The following is a 21,769-nucleotide window of genomic DNA, read 5'->3' as shown; positions in this document are numbered from 1 at the left end:
CACCGACAGACGAGGAACAAAAACAGGGAGCTGTAGGAGGAAGGAGTAAATAATCCCATCATGGCTCTGCAACTTCTAACCTGGAATTGTAATGGCTTAAATATTCCCAGGAAGAGAAAAAATATATTTCATGCCTTAAAGAAAGACCAATTGGACTTGATTTGCCTACAAGAGACCCACGTGACAAGAGCACACAGAAAAATATTAATAAATAAAAGACTGGGACAGGAATTTATATCTTCAGACAGAGTAAAAAAGAGAGGAGTGGTGATCTATGCAAAAGAAAAATTGCAACCGAAACAAATTTTTAAAGATGATCAAGGAAGATATTTGGCAATTGAAATTCAATCTCAAGGAGAGAAGTATTTGATAGTGGGAATCTATGCACCAAACGAAGGGAAAGCTGAATTTTTTAAGAAGTTGCATGAAATTTTGATGGATCATATGGATTACAACTTAATTTTGATGGGAGATATGAATGGAGTGGTTTCAACAAATATGGACAAGGCACAAAGACAGGTAATAACAAAAGATGGAAGACTACCAAAGACTTTTTTTGAAATGACTGACAATATGGACTTGATTGATATTTGGAGAACAAAACACCCATTAGAAAGAGAGGGAACCTTCTTTTCTGAAGCCAAAATGACATGGACAAGGATTGACCAAATCTGGGTGACTAGCAGTATGGCTCCGAATATAAAAAAAGTAGAAATCTGCCTAAAAACTTTCTCCGACCATAATGCTGTAAAGATGGTGATGAGGCAAACAACAACTGGTTCCTTCAGATGGAGAATGAATGACACCTTATTTAGAGACGAGGAGATCTGTAAGAAGGCCCAAAAAACTTTGAAAGACTATTTTGAAATCAACTTAAGGTCTGAAGTAGAAAAAAGAATAGTATGGGACGCAAGCAAAGCCGTGATGAGAGGGTTTTTGATTCAGCAAAATACTTTAAAGAAGAGAAAGCAAAATGAGAAAAAGGAGAGAATTTTGGAAAAGATAAAAGAAGGGGAAAAACAATTAAGATCGAAGCCAAAATCCCAAGAGATTCTAAGAGAAATCAAATTTCATCAAACACAATATATGGAACTGATGAATCAAGAATTAGAGTGGAGAATTAAACAAATGAGACAAAAGACTTTTGAATCTGCTGATAAATGTGGCAAGTTACTGGCTTGGCAAATAAAGAAGAGACAAAAACTCAACACGGTAACAAATATAGAAGTGGAAGGAAAAAACATAAGCAACCCAGCGGAAATTAGGAATTGTTTTCAGAACTACTTTAGACAACTTTACACACAAGGGCCGCAAAAAGAAATGGACATACAACAGTTCCTCGAGGAAAATGGGCTGAAAAAGGTTTCGCATGAAAGTAAGATAATATTGAACCAGGAGATATCAGCACAAGAAATAGAAGATGCCATTCAAGGCATGACGCTGGGCAAATCCCCTGGACCGGATGGACTGACTTCCAAATACTACAAAGTTTTGAAGGAAGGGTTGATACAACCTTTGAAGGAAGTCTGCAATGAGATTATGGAAGGGAAAAGGGCACCCGATACGTGGAGAGAGGCCTACATTACACTTATACCAAAGACAGAGACTGAAAAGACCCAACTTAAAAACTACCGACCCATCTCGTTATTGAATGTGGATTACAAAATCTTTGCTGATATTTTGGCAAAAAGACTGAAGAGAGTTTTGATGGAGGAGATTCACGGGGACCAAGCGGGCTTTCTCCCAAAAAGGCACTTGTCGAACAATGTAAGGAATATAATTGACATTTTGGAAAAGCTGGAAGTGAACATAAACACTAAAGCTGTTTTGATATTTGTGGATGCCGAGAAAGCCTTTGACAACATTTCTTGGAGTTTTATGTTGAAGAACCTCCGGGGGATGGGGGTAGGCCAAGGGTTTGAAAATGGTATAGGTGCAATATACTCTGAACAGAAAGCCAAACTAATTGTAAATAATGTGGTTACAGAAGAGTTCAAGATTGAAAAAGGGACACGTCAGGGGTGCCCTATCTCCCCATTACTTTTTATATCGGTTCTGGAGGTTTTGCTTAATATGATTAGGAGGGACCAGTTGGTTAAAGGGATTCAGGTCGGAGCTAAACAATATAAACTGAGAGCATTTGCAGATGACTTAGTACTTACATTGCAAGAGCCAGAAGCTAGCACGAAAAGAGTTTTGGAAATAATCCAAGAGTTTGGTCAAATGGCAGGATTTAAATTGAATAAGTCTAAGACAAAGGTTTTGGAGAAAAATTTGACACAGATAGAAAAGGAAAGGTTTCAGAATGAGACAGGGTTAACTGTGGTTAAAAAAGTAAAATATTTGGGTATAAATATGACAGCTAAAAATGTGAATTTGTTTAAAGATAATTATGAAAAAACTTGGAGAGAAGTGAAAAAAGATTTGGAGATTTGGTCCAACTTAAAGCTTTCCTTGTTAGGCCGTATTGCAGCTATAAAAATGAATGTATTGCCAAGAATGTTGTTTTTGTTCCAAGCATTGCAAATAATTGATAAAATGGATTGTTTCAAGAGGTGGCAAAAAGACATATCTAAATTTGTCTGGCAGGGCAAAAAGCCCAGAATTAAATTTAAGATATTAATGGATTCAAAGGAAAGAGGGGGGTTTGCCCTGCCAGACTTTAAACTTTACTATGAAGCGGCAGCTTTCTGCTGGCTGAAAGAATGGCTACTTCTTGAAAACACAGACATTTTGGATTTGGAGGGTTTTAATAACATTTTTGGGTGGCATGCATATTTGTGGTATGACAAGGTTAAAGCACATAAAAGTTTTAAAAATCATATTGTCAGAAAAGCACTACTAAATGTCTGGGACAGATATAAAGACTTGCTGGAAAATAAAACTCCAAGGTGGCTGTCGCCAATGGAAGCCAAGGCAGTTAAAAAGTTAAATATGGAGTCCAAGTGGCCAAGATACTGGGAAATTTTGGAAAAGGAAGGGGACAAATTGAGATTGCAGAGTTTTGAGAAATTAAAAGGGAAGGTGAGAGACTGGTTCCATTACCATCAAATTAATGAAGCGTTTAAACTGGACAGTAAAATTGGCTTCCAGGTGGAAAAATCAAAATTGGAGACAGAACTGTTAGAACCCAGTACTAAGAATTTGTCTAAAATGTACAATTTGCTGCTGAAATGGAATACACAAGATGAAACGGTTAAATCGGCTATGATTAAATGGGCTCAGGACATTGGTCATAATATTTTGTTTGCTGATTGGGAAAAGTTGTGGACCACCGGGATAAAATTTACGGCATGTAATGCCTTAAGAGAAAACATTATGAAAATGATATATAGGTGGTACATAACCCCAGTCAAGCTTGCAAAGATTTACCATGTGCCTGACAACAAATGTTGGAAATGTAAAGAAACTGAAGGTACATTTTTTCATCTTTGGTGGACCTGCCCGAAGATTAAGGCATTCTGGGAAATGATCTATAATGAACTTAAAAAGGTATTTAAATATACTTTCCCCAAGAAACCAGAGGCCTTTCTCTTGGGTATTGTCGGCCAAGGGGTGTTAAAGACGGATATAACTTTCTTTATGTATGCTACAACAGCAGCTAGAATACTCATTGCGAAGTACTGGAAGACGCAAGAACTACCCACACTGGAAGAATGGCAGATGAAGGTGATAGACTATATGGGCTTGGCAGAAATGACGAGCAGAATCCGAAACCAGGGAAGAGAAGCAGCGCAAGAAGAATGGAAAAAATTCAAGGACTATTTAAAGAAATATCACAAAGTTAATGAAAGTTAGAATGATGTTGGACTGGAAAGTAAATGGTTACTATTAGCAATGGTTAAGACAAGGAAAACAAGGAAGAATAGTCTAAATTTAAATTAAAATAAGGGAAGATTTGCTGAACAATCAATAAGAATTTGGAATACAGAAAGGGGAGGCATGAGGAAGTCGGGGAAGATAGGATATGAAATTAGGATATGAAACGATACATGTTTTTTGTTTTGTTTTTGTTTTTGTATGTTTATGTTTGTTGTATTGTGTTTATATGGAAAAATAAAAATATTTAAAAAAAAAAATAAATTGGGGTTAGAGAGGGAGTTCAGATGCAAATAAGGCTGCCTTATTTGTGGTGTGAGTGGCTTGCTTAGATAAAAGAATGATAAAAGTCCCTGTTCTCTCCCCAGCTCCTTTCTTCCCAGGCACACCTCACATCTTTTAATCCCCAAGTTTAAAAATACACAAGTTAGAAAGAAGTTCAAAATGATTTTTAAATAAGTGGGACAATGCTAACGGCAACAAAACCAGCTTCACAATATTCCAATCCCAAAGCCTGTTTAGCTCCCTCAGCTTTCATATCATTGGAGGTTGCTAATTTTGATACATGCTAATATGTGCTAAAGTGCAGGGACGCGGGTGGTGCAGGGACGGATGTCGCTGTGGGTAAAACCTCAGTTCCTAGGACTTGCTGATCGCAAGGTCGGCGGTTCGAATCCCCGCGGCGGGGTGAGCTCCCGCCGTTCGGTCCCAGCTCCTGCCCACCTAGCAGTTCGAAAGCACCCCTAAGTGCAAGTAGATAAATAGGTACCGCTTTATAGCGGGAAGGTAAACGGCATTTCCGTGTGCGGCGCTGGTGCTGGCTCGCCAGATGCCGCTTAGTCACGCTGGCCACGTGACCTGGAAGTGTCTCCGGACAGCGCTGGCTCCCGGCCTCTTGAGTGAGATGAGCGCGCAACCCTAGAGTCGGACACGACTGGCCCGTGTGGGCAGGGGTGCCTTTTACCTTTACCTAATATGTGCTAAAGTGTTTGCTGGTGGTTGCAATGCTTCTGCTGCCTTTTAGCTCCCCTTCAACAGGGCTGGGCAATAAGTAGCTTTCAACATAGCACTGTATCGCCAGCTATACACTGCAGCAATATACTGAGCTGGCAGAGTTAACAGGAGCTGCAGGAATTGAGAGAAGCATTGGCTGGCTTCATGGTTTTCCCCACATTGTTATTTTTGCATAGCTCTCTCTCTCTCTCACACACACACACATCATGATACATCAGGTCAAAAATTATGAAATCGATATAGCAATATGAGCTTCAAACCAGTTTTGGATGATATATTGATGTATCTCCCAGCCCTATCCTTCACTTAGGGTTCTAGGTTTTAAGGTTTATTGTTTTACTACGTTTTCATATACACTGGAAGCTGCCCAGAGTGGCTGGGACAACACAGTTAGATGGGCGGGGTACAAATAAATTATTATTATTATTACTTATTATTGTCAATTTGTGAGTATGTGTTAGTGACTTGATTGCCTTAGGAACTGGGCAATCAGAAGGGTGACTGATCAGTAATAGACCATGTGCCTTGCATCGAAAAGGTCCCAGGTTTGATCTCTTATATCTCCAGGTAGGAGATGTCTGAAATCCCTAGAGATCGGCTGCTAGTCACTGTTGACAACACCAAGCCAAAAAGACCCCCCATGGTCTGACTTATACTAAGAGAGCTTCCTTTTGTTGTTGTTGAGTCGTTTAGTCATGTCCGACTCTTCGTGACCCCATGGACCAGAGCACGGCAGGCACTTCTGTCTTCCACTGCCTCCCGCAGTTTGGTCAAAGTCATGCTGTGGTAGCTTCGATAACACTATCCAACCATCTCGTCCTCTGTCGTCCCCTTCTCCTTGTGCCTTCCATCTTTCCCAACATCAGGGTCTTTTCCAGGGAGTCTTCTCTTCTCATGAGGTGGCCAAAGTATTGGAGCCTCAGCTTCAGGATCTGTCCTTCCAGTGAGCACTCAGGGCTGATTTCCTTCAGAATGGATGGGTTTGATCTTCTTGCAGTCCATGGGACTCTCAAGAGTCTCCTCCAGCACCATAATTCAAAAGCATCAATTCTTCGGCGATCAGCCTTCTTTATGGTCCAGCTCTCACTTCCATACATCACTACTGGGAAAACCATAGCTTTTACTATACGGACCTTTGTTGGCAAGGTGATGTCTCTACCTACCTTCCTAGCTTCGTACCTTCCTGAGCTTCCTACCTTCCTATATTTGGGCAGATTATTTCATGCAAGTGTACCTAATGAAAACATTTGCTCGGTTACATGTGCGCATTTGGTTTAATTAAGAAAACTGTGGATGAAATTACGGTTTATGCATATACAAGTTTGAGAAGAAAGTGGGAGTTCCTGACACCAGAAGTTTAGCTTTTAGAAAATTACTCTTGCCAGACAAGAGGGCTGGCCTAATCTTCTGTGTGCCTGTCATCCTGTCAAGTTGAGAATGTAGCAAGTACAGATTTCATATTTGGGGGGTGGGGTGGGGGGTGGCGGAGTATGAAATAAAAATTTCATAATGTAGCTGGGGATTTGTAGTTAATGCAGCGCAGCATATTGCACAGCTGTGAACCTCTTTTTTGGTGTGTGCCAGCCTTCATCTGCTAGTGAGAAAGTTCTCCTAAGCCAAAACAGGCCATATGAGCCTACAGGGCTGAGCAGCTAGCAGGGAAGCAGCAGATGATGAAACAATTCTTTTTATTTAAACCAGGGTAGTGGGTGGGGTGGGGGGGGGTGGAGGACTCCCAAAAGCCAGCCTTGTGATTTATTTCCTTACTTACCAGATGTACTGTGCTCTTCTACATCACTGAGGCAATATTCTCTGATGTAATAACGAGATAAAGTGTGTCGATGGGTTGCTCATACAAAAGGAGGAGAACTGAGGGCAAGTTGAAAAATAGCTGCAGTGTCGGTTTCTATCCGTGCATGTCTACTCAGAAGTCAGCCCCATTGAACTCAGTAGGGCTTGCTCTCAGGTAAGTAGGCGCAGAATAGCAGCTTGATGTCCATATGTGTATCTGTGTGTGAAGAAAGGTTTCAACGTTGCCACCACATTTGCATTGGTAGGATAACTCTCTGATCACAGTTCAGCCCCCCAAATTCTTTTTGTATGGAAAGCTGTTTTTTCTTAGCTTTTGCAATTCTTTTCCAGGCAATCATTGCTGTCAGTGCTGTTGGGAAGGTTAGTGACTTAGGGACTGGGTGTGTAGAGGAGAGAGGTTCAAGTTACTTTGGCAGCCTGTGGATTATTAGCAGGAAACAGCAATGAGGACTCTCATTTTCCCCCCTTTCTGTTTTGCTACTCGTGCAGAAATTACAAGCGTGTATGCTGTTTCTGTGACATACAAACAAACAATTTGCGCTACACATAGCACCCTTGTGAAGTACCCCCCACCCCCCATTGCCAGAGGATAGATGTTTGCATGTTGTTTGTAATTCACAGGAAGAATTTTTTTGTGTGTGTGTGTGAATGCTGTTGGCTAGACCCCAATGGGAGTTGGAAAGAGATTGTATGTGAAGATTGTTAACAGGGAAGATGCGAGGGTCAGGTCTGGCAGATGGTAGATGGACTACATAATAAATTTAGGAGTCTGCCAAATACACTGTTGACAGCTGCCCAGTTTTTTGCAATTCTTCAGCACGCTATCATCAAATCAGTAAAACCATTTAACTGAAGGGGGAAAGAGCAAGAATATCATATCCTTTTCATTTTATTTTAGGATGGGAGTTGAGCCCCCCCCCCTTATTTTTACAGGCAATACTGGCTATAAACATTTTGGAACAATTAGAATTCATTTGCCATTGGTTTGAACACAACAAACTGTGAGGCGATTAATAGCTGTGCATCAAGAAATATGGAAAATGTTCCCTGGTTGTTTATCCCTCTGCCACTTTTGTGCACTGTGCAGTTTTCAGAGGGGACAATAACTGCTGCCGTTGGCCTCTGTCTGTCTCGGGAGACAATGGAAGAGTTTGCCTTCAGGGGTGAAGTCAAACCATTGGAGAGTCACAGCACCTGCTGTGGTTGTATTTGTAGAGACAAATACAGGAGAGACATGTTTTGTTGCTGTTGAGGCAGAGGAAGGCATCCGTTTGTGCTGCTGCAGATGTACCATAGCATTTCTTCTTTCTGCACTCTTCTCAGTGGTTATTCCTTCTCTGGTCACTGCTGTGGATACACAACCTGACTGATTGTCTCCTGGCACTATGGTTGTCTGCAAGGGATTCCCGCATGGTGGGGTTAATGTCACCAGCCTTTGTGTCACATTTCCAGACATCTTTGTAATGCAGAAGCAGAGTTGGTCTGCCAGTGAGCTTGTTGTCTGATCAATAGAAGTGGGAGAACCCCCCCTTCTGCTTATCTTGAAAACAGCTGCTGGCATAATCTGCTCATTTCATCTTTCTGTGTGTTTATAAATACAGTACTGGTGTTTCATTTCGTTTTTCAAAACACAAACTGGGGAATTGAATAGTGTATTTCAATACTGGTGCTTGATTTAGCACTTACTGTACTTAAGTGACCCCCCCCCAAATTTTCCAATTTGAATGCCCTGCTCTTTGGTTACGAGGGACATGGGTGGCGCTGTGGGTTAAACCACAAGCCTCTTGGGCTTGCCGATCAGTAGGTTGGTGATTCGAATCCCCACAACGGGGTGAGCTCCCGTTGCTCGGTCCCAGCTCCTGCCAACCCAGCAGTTCGAAAGCACGTCAAAGTGCAAGTAGATAAATAGGTACTGCTCCGGTGGGAAGGTTAACAGTGTTTCCGTGCGCTGCTCTGGTTCGCCAGAAGCAGCTTAGTCATGCTGGCCACATGACCCAGAAGCTGTACGCTGGCTCGCTCGGCCAATAATGTGAGATGAGTGCCGCAACCCCAGAGTCGGCCACGACTGGACCTAATGGTCAGGAGCCCCTTTACCTTTGCTCTTTGGTTAATGTAATGGTTCTAGTTTTGATTTTGGATAGCAACCACCCACTGGTGATGGACTACCTTAGAGGAGGGGAGTCAACTGCTACAGTTCTCATGACTGGGTGGGAGATTTCACTTCTTCTGGAACCTCATTGTTCATAGCTAAATTTATCCCCCCCCCCCCGAATTCCTGGGCCACTCAGTTCCATGGAACACTGAGACATTGCCTTTATGCAGAACACATATGGAAAAGTGTTAAATATGAGCTCCCATTATTCTGCTGTGACATCCTTTTGTTTCTCATTTAGCAGAGTCCACATGGCTCTGTTTATCATCCCTGTACATTAAGATGCTCTATGGAATGATATTCAATGTGGTGAACAAATGCTTCCTCTCCTTGTCTATTTCCTGAGTTGGGCCTTGCCCTAATATCTGTTATCACGTTAGATGTGGGTTTTCTTTCAGATTAGAAAATGACTAGAAAGATCAGACAAGATTTTGAACTATGGCTCACTGAAGATTATCAGCCCGGTCTCAAAGCAAAACAACAGTTCAATGCAAACTTATTAAAACAGAATGATGTTAGGCTGAGTGTGGTTTCTGAGTCTATTGAATAATGACTTTTATTTAAAATGTTATGGCAAGGCCAGCCACACTTAGCATTGATAGCGGAGGGGAAAGCAAAGCTTTTGTCCATGTGATCTGTACAGCAGAAGTTGTGTGTGTACATAATCATGCAATTTGAATCCAAGAGTACACAATGTTAAAAAGGGCAAAGACTTTCTTAAAATATACAAAAGCCATTATTAACACCCAAATTAATGCAATATAACAACTTTCAGTATTTAATTTGTTTTCACAAGGAAATAATTACATATAATGGAAAGACGTTTAATTCTATTATACAATTATGGTCCAGACAGGCCTCATCTCACCAAAACAGAGATATGAAAAAGGTTATAATTGTCAAGCTAAACACCAGTTATTAATAGAATGCAAATTTAGAAAGAACACCCCCCCCACACACTTTTCAATGTTAGATGTTTTTCTTCATAATTCTTGCCAGACTTATACAGATAGGATAAATCTCAGAGATTTTGTATCCATCTGCCATAAAGTCCCCAAAAATGCAACTCTGGTTTCAAGAAGAGAGAGACATACTCTTAAGTCTTTAAAGCTAGATCAGAACAAAGCAGAGGCCAAACTGTTCACATTCCTAGTTCCTTAGCTTGCCTTTCAGGGGTTTAAGTATACTCATGCTTCCATATGTCTGTATTTAAAATATTTGAATAGACATTTGTAGGATTGCGCTGGTGGGTTCATATTTTCTTATAAGAGACTGTCTTTCAAAAACACACAGAACATTTTACAGAGGGCAGTAGCACAGAGCATCTAATGGTGCTGCGATGAAAAACAATACTTTAAAAAGTTGCCTTGGTCCAAAGTTCTTGGTCCTGATCCAAAGTTCACTTTCAACAGACAGAAATTCTCTTTCTGGCTTTTGATCCGGGGAGTGGTGGGGTGGCATTTGCAGATTCCTCTTGGAGCTTCCAGTGGGATCAGCTGCCAGCATTCCAGAGCATCATCCAACCCTCTGGAGAGCAGTGTGGGAGGTGATGCTGGGGACTAAGTGGGGACTTCAACTTGTGGCCAAATAACTACCGATATAGCAGCTCCTCTCCCCCATGCTTTTTAACATCTACATCTACATGAAGTCGCTGGGAGAGATCATCAGGGGGTTTGGACTGGGTGTCCATCAATATGCAGATGACACCCAGCTCTACCTCTCTTAAGGCGGTGAAGGTCCTGTCTGAGTGCCTGGAGGCGGTTGGAGGATGGATGGCGGCTAACAGATTGAGGTTGAATCCTGACAGGATAGAAGTACTGTTCTTGGGGGACAGGAGGCGGGCGTGTGTGGAGGACTCCCTGGTCCTGAATGGGGCAACTGTGCCCCTGAAGGACCAGGTGCGCAGCCTGGGACTCATTTTGGACTCACAGCTGTCCGTGGAGGCACAGGTCAATTCTGTGTCCAGGGCAGCTGTTTATCAGCTCCATCTGTGTCATGGTATTGCCGGAGAACGCAGGGGAGGAGGAGGAGAGACAAGCAGAGGAAGGGGGGCAGGAAGTGCCAGTGCAAGAAAGGAGGGGAAGTCAGGAGGAGGGAAGGCTCTCAGATGCTGGAGCAGAGCCTCAACTCCGCACAGGAAGCTCTGGCACTGACAGTGATGCAGTGCCGGTTCCATTTGCTCAGGAAAGGAGAGGGTTAAAGTGCAGGGGGCAGAGACATCAATTGAGAATGCCTTGCCTCTTCTGTTGGAAAAGGGGCGGAAGTAAGTCACTTCGGGAATCTGACTCTCAAGATTCGGACGCATAGTATGTGTGCTGCTTGTACATATGTAAAATAAAGACTGTATCTATGTATCTCTGAGTGAGCAGGAGCTTTTCTTGCAGAGAGTATTCTCAAGCCATCACAATCTGGTACACAGGCTGAGACCTTACCTGCCCGCAGACTGTCTCGCCAGAGTGGTGCATGCTCTAGTTATCTCTCACTTGGACTACTGCAGTGCTCTCTATGTGGGGCTACCTTTGAAGGTGACCCAGAAACTACAACTAATCCAGAATGCGGCAGCTAGACTGGTGACTGGGAGCGGCCGCCGAGACCACATAACACCGGTCTTGAAAGACCTACATTGGCTCCCAGTACGTTTCCGAGCACAATTCAAAGTGTTGGTGCTGACCTTGAAAGCCCTAAACAGCCTCGGCCCAGTATACCTGAAGGAGCGTCTCCACCCCCATCATTCTGCCCGGACGCTGAAGTCCAGCACCAAGGGCCTTCTGGCAGTTCCCTCATTGCGAGAAGCAAAGCTACAGGGAACCAGGCAGAGGGCCTTCTCGGTAGTGGTGCCTGCCCTGTGGAACGCCCTCCCATCAGATGTCAAAGAGATAAACAACTACCTTACATTTAGAAGACATCTGAAGGCAGCCCTGTTCAGGGAAGTTTTTAATGTGTGACATTTTAATGTATTTTTAATCTTTGTTGGAAGCCACCCAGAGTGGCTGGGGAAACCCAGCCAGATAGGTGGGGTACAAATAATATATTATTATTACTACTACTACTACTACTACTACTACTACTACTACTACCATACCAGAGAAGTGACCCACCAGATGATGTTCAGTTTCCATTGTCCCTGACCATTGGCCATGCTGCCTGGGGCTAATGGGAACTGGAGGTTCAATCCTGGTATGGGACAGCTGCATATTCCCGCACTGCAGGGGGTTGGACTTGATGACCCCCACGGCCCCTTCCAACATTACAATTCTATGATTCTATGAAATATCTGAATGGCCACAGGTCTCTAATCCCTGCTCTAAATAAATGCTATCCTCCAAGTATATGGATTGCCCCTACATTCTAATCTTAATGGGGAAGTCCTGAACAAAATGTCTAAAATGAGATTTCCAGAACGTGTGACATTAACACAGGTAAATGGAATTAATATTGTTACAACAGTTGGGTGCCACATTCACTCTCTGCTGAGCAATAGCAAGATCCCAGGGGGTTCTAGGCACTCACCCAATGTTTGTGTTCCTTTGGAGAACTGAGACATGGCAGAGATGGTCATAGCTTTAAGAAACATGCTTTATTCACCTATTTGCACCTTCAGTCTGCATGGAGGGAGTCCAGAGCTTACAGAATGGTCATTTCAAGATGGGCTTGTCCCCCACAGCAGTGCAGCGAGCCTTCATCCAACCTGCCCAAGATGGATCCTAGTCTTCTTTCTGCCTCTTTCCTCCTCCTCCTTCTACGCAGCACACCTGCTAACAGATGATTTTTCCTGACACTTCATACCCAGTTACCCAGGCAAACTTCCAAATCCCCAGTCTCTGTTCACACCTCAGGGCAAGAGGGGGGGACAGTTCTTTTGCTATGCCAATGGCCCTCAGTGGCCCTGTACTGTTTTCTGATGGCCCTGGCTTGGCCAGGTCGTGTCTTTTTTGCACAGGCTAGCCAAGGAATTCCTCTGCAACTTGCATTTCTCCCTTCACATCCCAATTAATCAAAATCCTTCCATTTATTAATTTTTAGAATTTAGGGGGTTACCCCCCAAAAAAACTTTAACAATATGTTTGGTCTGATTTGTAGTTAGTTCAATGTAATTAACAAAGCAGTTGTTTACATGCTCAAAGTCCTTGGGTTACTTCAGAGGGCGAGGCTGCTATTTGCAAATAATCCCAGCTGAGAAAACAGGATGTCACCCTGTCCAGTTCACTTCTCTACTATCTCAGAATACTTTCTAGTCACTGCTTGCTTGCTGTTAGTTGTGAAATCCACCCATCTCTGAATAAGTGAGGTGCTGGACTCAGTACTGATTATGATGAATTACCCAAATGAGAAAGAGGGGGGTTCTTTTCAGCTCACCACTAGTATCTCTGGATCATTTTATTAATTCTTAATACACTGGAATCTTAATAACAATAACAACAATAATAATTTAATAATATAGTCTTAGGCCTTTTAAATACAGATGACAACACAAATAAGGATTTGTGTAGGGTTTGAAAAGCCATTCTTTTTTATTATCTACCATGCTGAAATACATTTAAACATCTCAGTTGTAAAAATTATCAGAAAAGATAATTATTTGAGCATGTACCATGAAGTTACTGAATATCTATAGCTGAACTATTTCAGTTATCAGCAGAGGAAAAATAACCTTTTCAGACAAAGCCAGCAACCTGATAATTTAGAAGCAGTGGAAAAAACTAACACTCAATAGACATTATTCCTGTTACTCACTTAGAAAACAGTTCTGCTTTATTTTTGTTGTCGTTTAGTCATGTCCGACTCTACGTGACCCCATGGACCAGCGCACACCAGGCACTTCTGTCTTCCACTGCCTCCTGCAGTTTAGTCAAACTCATGCTGGTAGCTTCGAGAACACTATCCAACCATCTTGTCCTCTGTCGTCCCCTTCTCCTTGTGCCCTCCATCTTTCCCAACATCAGGGTCTTTTCCAGGGAGTCTTCTCTTCTCATGAGGTGGCCAAAGTATTGGAGTCTCAGCTTCAGGATCTGTCCTTCCAGTGAGCACTCAGGGCTGATTTCCTTCAGAATGGATAGGTTTGATCTTCTTGCAGTCCATGGGACTCTCAAGAGTTTCCTCCAACAACATAATTCTGCTTTATACTCCAATGAAAAGCTATCCTGATGGTTCTGGTTCTTGGATCAAAAAGCTTTCTACTTAACATTCTACTTAATGTGTTTACAAATCCACCTGTGTAACAAAAAGGATGGAAATTGAAATTTAAGGCACTTTGGCTTAACTATAGCTTCATATAAGTAGTAAACATGTTTTACTGTCTGCAGCACAGAAGTAGCAAACTAAGGCCCGGGGGCCAGATCTGGCCCAATTGCCTTCTAAATCCAGCCTGTGGATGGTCCGGGGATCAGCGTGTTTTTACATGAGTAGAATGTGTGCTTTTATTTAAAATTCATCTCTGGGTTATTTGTGGAGCATAGGAATTCGTTCATTCCCCCCCCCAAAAAAATATAGTCCAGCCCCCCACAAGGTCTGAGGGACAGTGGACCAGCCCCCTGCTGAAAAAGTTTGCTGACCCCTGTAGTAAATGCATTTTAGAGTCACAGATTTTCTTAACTGTGATGTGCTTAACATCAACTGTGATATTAGGGTTAATATCAGGGTTAATATTATGTGAAAGGGATATTTTCCCACAACAATTACTGCATTTCACAGGAAAAAGTCTGGAAAACCATCTAATTAATTCTTACTCCTGTCCCCTTTTTGGAAGGTGGTGGTGACTTATTTTGTTCCCATGTGCCATTTTTGGCTGGGCTGCATTTATTATGGTTTGTGACCTCAAAAGCCAGAAGTGGCCCAGGCCTCAACAGACCTCTGAGAGGACCTGATGAGCTCCCACATCAGTAAGATTCCATTGCCCCTGCAACTCTTTAGACCAGTTGTCACCATAGCTGCCAACTTTTCCCTTTTCTTGCGAGGAATCCTATTCAGAATAAGGGAATTTCTCTTAAAAAAGGGAAATGTTGACAGCTATGGTTGTCACAGGATAGGATACCAGTGACCCTGAGAGGAACATTCAGTTGTTTCTGCCATTGGTCCTAAACCAGCCAGGATGCCAATGTCATGATAGACCCAGTGGCATCTAGTAATTCAATTGACCCTGCTTTTGCTTCCAAGCATATCATTCCAATCAAGATAAGGCTTTGCTTGTAACCATAGGGCTATAGGTCCCTATGACCCAAGACATTGATACACACACCACGCTAATGCTGAGAACTGCTTCTTCACTCACACATGCTATTTCAGCCTGTATTGCCAGTGTTGAGCATGTTTCTTTTGGGAGGCAGGAACTGTAGTGACTGAATGCTGGGAAAGCTATCTGGCTCAGCTCCCACTGCTGTGTATTAATAACAGAAGGCAGCAGAGATGACTGTACCTGTCATCTCCATGTAGTTGCCAGCTCTATCTGGGTTAAAGAGAACACCACCTTCTAATGCTGTATACAAGTCAAAAGTAATCAATCATTCATTCAGAAAGTACATTTCACACCATATACAGAAATAATGTGCACTGAAGGATAACAAAAAAAATTGTTTTAAGAGCTCTTGGTCCTTCATACATCTTCTGAAAATGGCAGAATGTAGCTCTTGGTAATGGAGGAAGCTGAAAGCATTTTCTTGCTTTCCCCATGAAAATCCTTGTATGTCTGTTAAACAAAACCCAAGCACTACTGTGGCTTAATAAGGTTATGAACACTGCATGAGATTCAGCCTTAAAACAGTAAGAAGTATACTGTGAAATAGCAGGAAGTTTGTCTTCTACAAAGTATGGTATGTCTATATGCTTTCACACTTCCTTTGTCTGAACACATGGGAACCCTATTTAAGATACTTTTTGTAACTGGTTTACAACCCTAGTAATAAATAGTCAAACTCTCCACTTCAACAGCATATAAGGGACATAAGCTGTAGAGTTGTTGCAACACCTCTGGCACTAAGTAGCGTTGCCTCTTAGCACAATTTTTTGCACCAAAGCCAGCAGTCATGATGAACAACAATTTTCTAATATTCCATTTCATCCCAAGTCACTGCTGCTTTGAACAAAATGAGGCCTTTGTGGTTGCTCAAAAAAACCACAACTATCCTCTTTAGTGATTGCAGGTCATGCTGTGATGCTGGTTTTCCCGAGTTGGAAGACTGAAATTCTTAAAAATGACATATGACTGCCGAGTAATTTCTTTCCCCATGCCCCCATCCCAATATATTCAACCACCTGTATATTTAGACTTTATATTGTAAGTTTTTGTATCTTGTCTAATATGCTGCTCTTGAAATTTTAATTAAAATGATCTGTAAGCTGACTAAATGGATGCCAGTTGACTTAATGGAAGTGCAAGGTTCTTTCGAGAAGAATGATAGAAATACAGTGGTACCTCGGGTTACATACGCTTCAGGTTACATACACTTCAGGTTTCATACTCTGCTAACCCAGAAATATTATCTTAGGTTAAGAACTTTGCTTCAGTATGAGAACAGAAATTGTGCAGCGGCGCAGCGGCAGCAGGGGGCCCCATTAGCTAAAGTGGTGCTTCAGTTAAGAACAGTTTCAGATTAAGAACAGACCTCCAGAACGAATTAAGTTCGTAACCCGAGGTACCACTATAGGCATGAAACGTCAGAACTGGTTGTGAAATGGGCTCCGAGGGTGGACTTGGGCCTTTCAAATTTCAATGATGCTCTGTGCAAAGCCAAACTTCGGTGCCTCTCTGCCTCTTGTCTTCCGTTCTGCTCAGTTCACTATGTCACAGTTGCGATGCTTACTGTATTCTTGTGAAACATGGAGCAATTATAAACACCATTTCCAACTCCTCAAAAGATTCCATCAACAGTGTCTCCGAAAATTTCTACATATCACTTGGGAAGACAGGCACCAGTGTCAAAGCAATGATTCTTCAACATCAACTTGGACTGGTCATGTTGTGCGGATGCCTGATTATCGTCTTCCAAAGCAACTACTCTATTCCAAACTTAAAAATGCAAAGCATACTGCTGGTGGTCAACAAAAAACGGTTTAAAGACTGTCTCAAGGCAAATTTTAAAAAATGTAGTATAAACACTGACAACTGGGAAACAGTGGACTGTGAGCGCTCCAATTGGAGAACAGCCTTTACCAAAGGTGTTGTGGGCTTTGAAGACACTCAAACTCAGGACGCAAGGGAGAAACGTGCTAAGAGGAAGGCACACTTGGCAAATCCACACCGTGATCAACTCCTGCCCAGAAACCTATGTCCCCACTGTGGAAGGACATGTGGATCCAGAATTGGCCTCCACAGTCACTTAGGGACCCATTGTTAAAACCGTGTTTATGGAAGACAATCTTACTCGGCCTCGAGACATCGCCAAAAAAGGTGCCCTCCAGCAGCACCTAGGCTTGTCACTCAGTGTGGCAGAACCTGTCACACTGCCCTAATCCTCCTTTCTGGGTTATAAGACTATTGCATGGTTATAGATGTTTTTTTAAAAAAATCCCAGAAATAGTACAGTGGTACCTCGGGTTAAGTACTTAATTCGTTCCGGAGGCCCGTTCTTAACCTGAAACTGTTCTTAAACTGAAGCACCACTTTAGCTAATGGGGCCTCCTGCTGCTGCTGCGCCACTGGAGCACGATTTCTGTTCTCATCCTGAAGCAAAGTTCTTAACCTGAAGCACTATTTCTGGGTTAGCGGAGTCTGTAACCTGAAGCATATGCAACCTGAAGTGTATGTAACCCGAGGTACCACTGTACAAGAATGCCCATGCATGTGAATGCAGTAGATACACTTCAAGTAAAACAAACTATTTGGTCCTCTTGCGTTTTAAGAACATATTCATATTCTCTCTATCTCTCCCCCCCCCCAATTAAAATCAGTAGGGCTTAAAAGTCCTTAACTGTATATATAATTTTTTGAAAGAAATCTTACATGGAGGTTGCATTTAAAAGCAGTTACGGAACTAAAGATTCGAAAGGCACATACTGGCATTAAATAGAAGTTCACTGATTTTGTCCCTTAGCTTTTAATTTTATTGTTATTTATTAAATTTGTCGGTCACTTTATCTCATCCAGGGCAACCCGAAGCGACTTAGAGTCAAAGAAACAGACAGTGAACCCCACATGGATACATTAAAACCAAGAGGATAAATGTTTTTAAAAGCATCCCACACCAAGCTTTAATATCTTTAACAAGGAAGGAAGGAACAAAGGAAGCTGGTTTATACCAAGTCAGACCACTGATCTCTCTAACTCTGTATTGTTTACACTGGCTAGCTGTGGTTCCTCAGAGTTCCTCAGGTAAGGGACATCCCCATCTCTACCTGGGATAGAACATCAGACCTTTTCAGTGCCAAAAGTCTCAGGCTCTTTGAGCTGCATCTCTTCTCCCAGCAATGATGAAAGCCTCTGTCCCGTGCCATCATCATATAGAATAACATAATATAGAAAAAATAAATTCCGTGTTTACTGCACAATGATCTGAGAACAGTTAAAAAGTTCGAGCTGCAAGAGTGTGACCCAGCTTGTTTCATTAATAACACATGTGACAAAGATCAGAGCATATCCAAATTGGAGAGATAAAAAGAAAAAATTTCCAGCATCGTAAAAAAACTATATTCGTATACCATGTAGTATTTTAAAAAAACGGAATAGAGATGCATCAGTTATTAAAACCAGTTTTACCATTGGCAGGAAACATTAAAAATCCCATCCCAATCAAACGCATCTGGGGGAGAGGGGGGGACATAAAAATCAAGCATGGGAAAAAGACCCTCAAACTTAAGACTTCTCACGGAAAGATGGGCCTGATGAAATTATTTAAATGATGCACATTTCCTTTTGATATGGAACTAGCAGGGAACAGCTGATATTAGATACGATGAGAAGTTCTCCACCCGCAACACTGGGTGGAAGGAAACATTGATTTTAATTTAGCTTGCCACAAAGTGAAAATAAGGCTTTTAAAAAGCCCCCAAACAACCCTGGGTTTACTTGAACATGCAATGGCCAGGATCCAAAGAACTCTACAAGGAGTTCCATGTGCCTAGGGGACTGTGGTTTTGTGTTTCTCAAAAACCAGCCTCCGTGTGTGTGTGTGTCAACAGTCCTACTGAGCATGCGTGTGATGGGTGTTGTCAGTAAGGTAAAAGGTAAAGGACCCCTGGATGGTTAAGTCCAGTCAAGGATGACTATGGGGTTGCGGCGCTCATCTCACTTTCCAGGGCAAGGGAGCCAACGTTTGTCCACAGTCAGCTTTCTGGAAACCAGAGTGCATGGAAACACCATTTACCTTCCCGCCAGAGCGGTACCTGTTTATCTACCTGCACTGGCATGCTTTCAAACTGCTAGGTTGGCAGGAGCTGGGACAGAGCAACAGGAGCTCACCCCTTCGCGGGCATTCAAACCGCTGACCTTCTGATCAGCAAGCCCAAGAGGCTCAGAGGCTGCCACCCGTTGTCAGTACGGCCTGCCAAACCCCTGTAAATCAGAAATGTCTGCACCCACATTATGTGTTGGGCAGTACCCAGAATGAACCTGCCACTCAGCTCTTTGATTCTGGGGAATGGGAGTATTTAAAAGCATACTTTGCCCTGCTCCAGTATGCTTACAGACGATCTTTCTAAGGTGTAGCACAAGAAGTAGGCACCTAGATATACCTGTAGTTGATGGAATGGAAACCATCCAGACAACAAAGCTTGATATAAAGTTTCCTTCCCTGAAGCACCACCAACTGAGATTTGCACGTGTGTGTTCATCACTTGATGTCCCATCACTTGATAACATGTTGTTGAATGTTTGAATTCTTTCTAGTGGTCTTCTGACCTTTATTCTATGAAGGGGTGTTTACGCCAGTTCCTATATGGACAGAGAACTTTGGATAAAGAATCAGATTGATGTAAGGAGAGGAAGATAAAAGAAATTCAGATATGGGGGTATGGAACTGAGATCCTTAATATTATTGTTATCTATTAAATTTATATGCTGCCCTTCATCTAAAGATTTCAGGGCGGTTCACAAGATAAAAATATAGGGTAAAGGTAAAGGGACCCCTGACCATTGGGTCCAGTCGTGGCCGACTCTGGGGTTACGGCGCTCATCTTGCTGTATTGGCTGATGGAGCCGGCGTACAGCTTCTGGGTCATGTGGCCAGCATGACTAAGCGGCATCTGGCGAACCAGAGCAGCGCACGGAAACGCCGTTTACCTTCCCGCCAGAGAGGTAACTATTTATCTACTTGCACTTTGACGTGCTTTCGAACTGCTAGGTTGGCAGAAGCAGGGACCGGACAACGGGAGTTCACCCCGTCATGGGGATTCGCACCGCCGACCTTCTGATTGGCAAGTCCTAGGCTCTGTGGTTTAACCCACAGCGCCACCCGCGTCCCTTAAAATATAGGATAGAAGACCCAAAAAATAGTTAAAGCAAAAATAAAACAATAACCCCCACCCCATCATCATATATGATGTTTGGACTAGCCTTCTGCAACCTACTGTCCTCAATATGTTTTGGACTATAATTCCCATCACCCCTGACTTTTAGCAAGGACTGATGGAATTATCATAGAATCATAGAATTGTAGAGTTGGAAGGGACTAAAAGGGTCATCTTTTGCCCAAGGTGGGGCTCGAACCATGAGATTAAGGGTCTCATGCTCTACCGACTGAGCTATCCCAAACATCTGGAGGGCACCAGGCTGGGAATGGCTGGTCTAGATCCTGGCTTTTAATGGGGAAAAAGCCTGCGAACCAGAATGATTTGGAAAGATTGTGTAAAGACTCATTTTAATCAGGAATTACTAAAAATGGGAATACTGTGGTACCTCGGGTTAAGTACTTAATTCGTTCCGGAATTCTGTACTTAACCTGAATCTGTTCTTAACCTGAAGCACCACTTTAGCTAATGGAGCCTCCTGCTGCTGCTGCGCCACCGCTGCATGATTTCTGTTCTCATCCTGAAGCAAAGTTCTTAACCTGAAGCATTATTTCTGGGTTAGCGGAGTCTGTAACCTGAAGCATATGTAACCTGAAGCGTATGTAACCCGAGGTACCACTGTATGTGAATTATTACTTATCATTATAAAAAATATTTTTAGGCAAGCTTTATAGGTAAAAAACATCTCAAGGCAGTTTAATTTTTTTAAAGTGTAAAATATATAAATAATAAAATTAGTTAAAATAGTAGCATTACAATTCCATGTGCAAAATTCCACTGAACTTAAAACTGTTAACTGTTAGGCTTATTCTTTCTTAGCATCTCTCAAACCTCTTAAGATCTTTTGCCCGAACGGTTTTCTAAATTCATCTTTCCTTTTGGGGGACATTTGGTGGCAAACCCTGACTCAACCCACCTGTCCCTCAGTTTTTCACAACACCTTTCAAGCTCCAAGTGGGTAAATTTTGTAAAACGCAATTTGCTCAAGCTTATAAAGGATACCCCATCCTTCCTTTTTGTCTTCGCCATGCCTTGGTGGCCCACCAGCAAGGTTGTTCTAATCAACAGGGTTTTAAAGCAGATGTAAAGCTTTGATTTGTTTGCTCCTATATGAGTTCATCTTTCTTTCCCACAGTCTGTTGCCCATATTTTTTTCCAGCCAAGGTTGCTTGGCAGCAGAAGTATTGGCGTGTTGTTTTTTTTTGTTACGTTCTTTTTTTCTTTTCCCCCATTCTCCCTTTTTTGCCACTCCATTTGCTGGGGCCATGTTGGCTTTCTCTGTTGTTAGAACACTCTGGGTCAAGTGTAGGCGTGTGCTTGCTTTACAAATAACATCCCCATCACTGCTAATGTCTGCCTCAGATGTTAAGTTGCTGGTGGCTTTGTCGAGGGGGCAACTTCACGCTGTAATCTTGAATGCAAATCACTTTTTGTTGCTTTTGTTCCTTGAGAAAGGAGAGGCTGAAATGGAGCTCAAATAATTTATTTCAATGAATACATTAACCAGGCTTATCTATTGTGGCTGCTTGAGGACTG

General features: G+C 42.5%; 1 protein-coding gene and 1 long non-coding RNA gene across 2 annotated transcripts in view; both read left to right on the top strand.

The window, feature by feature from the left end:
* LOC310752343 (uncharacterized protein) overlaps positions 1-21,769 on the top strand; it is a gene marked incomplete at its 5' end in the record, with an annotated part of 109,658 nt that overhangs the window by 58,159 nt on the left and 29,730 nt on the right. The gene's annotated exons all lie outside the window — the stretch shown is intronic.
* Positions 6,661-9,321, top strand: LOC310753077. Its single transcript, XR_014543155.1, has 2 exons — positions 6,661-6,799; positions 9,196-9,321. It is a non-coding gene; the product is annotated as an uncharacterized lncRNA (long non-coding RNA).

This window comes from Podarcis filfolensis (genome assembly GCF_964270895.1).
Source record: "Podarcis filfolensis genome assembly, chromosome: 17".
Classification (NCBI taxonomy): domain Eukaryota; kingdom Metazoa; phylum Chordata; class Lepidosauria; order Squamata; family Lacertidae; genus Podarcis; species Podarcis filfolensis.
Note: the sequence above shows the minus strand (reverse complement) of the source record. Positions and strands in the feature narration are given on the sequence as shown.